This window comes from Coenobita brevimanus, chromosome 5, assembly GCF_032717465.1.
Source record: "Coenobita brevimanus isolate Jiangsu-jjx chromosome 5, ASM3271746v2, whole genome shotgun sequence".
Taxonomy (NCBI): domain Eukaryota; kingdom Metazoa; phylum Arthropoda; class Malacostraca; order Decapoda; family Coenobitidae; genus Coenobita; species Coenobita brevimanus.
Window position 1 is genome coordinate 13677601 of NC_136958.1, and position 2686 is coordinate 13680286.

The following is a 2686-nucleotide window of genomic DNA, read 5'->3' on the forward strand; positions in this document are numbered from 1 at the left end:
CACTCGTTAACACTTCGACCCAGGGTAACATATTTAGAGCAGGCGTGAAGGTTTTCTTATATGAACTTTGGTCTTCATAATGACATCTCTAACAGGAATATGGAGACCTAGAATTTTGGTCGTCATTATTCATGAGATACTGCGTTTGAATTATTTCATATTAGCATTGTTACTACTGAAAGCACATTTTGAAAAATAAGAAAGACAGCGCCACAAGAAACAAGTAATAACACATGAATGACTAATAGAAAAAGAAATAAACTATTAATATACTACCTTTACGTTCAGCTTTTTTTTGTTAATAACGTGAGGGGAGGGGGGGGAGGCTCCTTTGGGAGCCCCATGTAAAGGAGAGAAGTCTGTGTCAAGCTTCTGGCTGTAATTGATGTTATGTGGTATTATCATACCCACACGTGATAAATATCGAAGACACCGTGACACCCATCAAAGGGAACGAGCTTAGATGCAGTTTGAATGAATTTCTGGAGTGATCTGTTCATATTTGTAGCTAAAGTTGGGATGGCACCTCCACAGGATCATATAGTGAACTTAGAAGCTATTGCCCATCCACAAACAGAGACTTTTTTTTTTTATGCATTGAAGAAGGAACCAAAGGCCAGCAGCTTGCAAACTGTTCCTTCCAAGAAAATATGAAAACTAAATGAGACCCAAATTCAAGATCCGTCCATTTTGAGATGCCTGGACACAGTGCATCTGAAAGAATGGAGATTATAGACAGTAGAAAATACAAACAGAGGGAGACAGTTCCAGAGCTGACCTGTTGCATACATGAAGGGCTGGGAGTAACCGTTAACCCTTGCATTAGAGAGTTGGACAGAAAAGAGAAGAGAGTTTTTCGCTAGACGGGTGCTACGCACCCGTTGGAGTGGTGGAGGGATGCAAGCAGACAGTTCAAAGAAGCAGTGACCATTAAAGTAGCGACAGAAAGGAGATAAAGATGCATTAGTGCAGTGAAGAGACAGGGGTTGAAGGGAACCAGTAAGAGGAGGAGAGTTAATGAGACGAAAAGCTTTTGACTTCACCTTGTCGAGAAGAGCTGTATGTGGGGAACCTCCCCACACGTGAGAGTTGTACACTACACAGGGGCAAATAAAACCAGTGTATAAATTCAACAACTGTGCAGGGGTAAAGAAGGCACGGAGTCGGCTTAGCACAACTAATCTCTTTGAGGCAGATTATAAAGGAGAGCTAATATGACCTTTCCAAGATAAATCCTGAGAGAATGAAACCCTGGGTAAGTGATGGAGAGTTGTCTCCAAAGGCTAGCATTCATTTGTGGAGGATGATAAACTCATCAAGATCGCTTTTGGTACCCCACATAGTACATAGGCCAACGAGAATTCCATGCTGATGTTTCATGTCTGGCCAAGGAGAAATAGACTTAAGAGAGAGAAGAGAGAGGAGAGAGAGAGAGAGAGAGAGAGAGAGAGAGAGAGAGAGAGAGAGAGTGGACACGTTGCATGTTGTTCTGTCCTCAGTTTTGACATCATTTTCCAGGACTTCATGTACTTTCACTTCTTCTTGATGGGGTTGGGAAAACCCTCTGGTACGAATTCTTTGAAGCTATGTGCCATGCCTTGCTCAGTTGCTTAAGCATCAATAACATTTATTGATTCACTGAATATATTGCTATTTACAGTGTTGAACAAATGTACTGGCTGTGTTGACAAGGGATGCTAGTGCTGTGACAATGCTCCTGTCATCGATCATCACTACCTAGATTATATAATTTTGCACCATCTTCCTCATGTATATTTCGAGTTGTAGATACAGATTTCTCCTTCACACTCTTCTACGTAAAGTTCTAGGATTATGGATGACTCGTTGGCAGAGAGGATATTCTAGAACCCAGCGAGTCACCAGCTCGGCAGAGAAAGTCAACCAAACAAGGCCACCTTTTGACTTCACAGGCAAGGAAACAGTTAGTTTATTCTCCAAGCTTGTCAGTATACATAGGCATATCGGCAAACAAATACCACTGCCTTCTGGTCTGCCTTTGCTCCATGTGAAAGGGTCGTCCTCATTTTTATCTATTACCAAGATATGTAATGGCCATAGCTGAAATGAAAAGCTGCAAAGAAGTGCGGCAGCATGAGGTTGTGGCAGAATTCTTGCAGGAGTCAATTATTTTCTTTCACCCTGCATTCTTAAGATATTATGTGTGATGATAGCTGACTTGCCTAGGCAATGCACTCACAACCGACCACTGGGATACTCATCATTGTCCTCTAAGAATATTGCAAGCTTTTCATTAATACTGTATGATGTCTTCCACTGAGACAGTCTTTCAACAGGCCAGTACACACCGTTCGCAAGGCAGGCACCGAACATGGCAAGTTGCTATCTAGTATACTGGTACTCCCTAGCAGGATGCTCCCAAGGGTGTTTCCAGACGGAACCTATTCATCACATTTCCGATGCACCTGAAAAAATACTTCAATTTTCACTTGTTAGGCCACCATATAAAATTGCATGTCAAACGAAAAGTGCACAGTGGACAAGCCAAGTGATACTGTTGTACTGCATGTCTGTTTTTGTACCTCACCCATCTTGGGCGTCAACCATTTAGGATGTTTAAATATTCAGAGAGTTTCCCAAGCCTGTCAAGAAGGCTTTGGGTTATCTGAGCACCTAGGTCTCTTATGATTCAAAAAGTCAGTAGAGA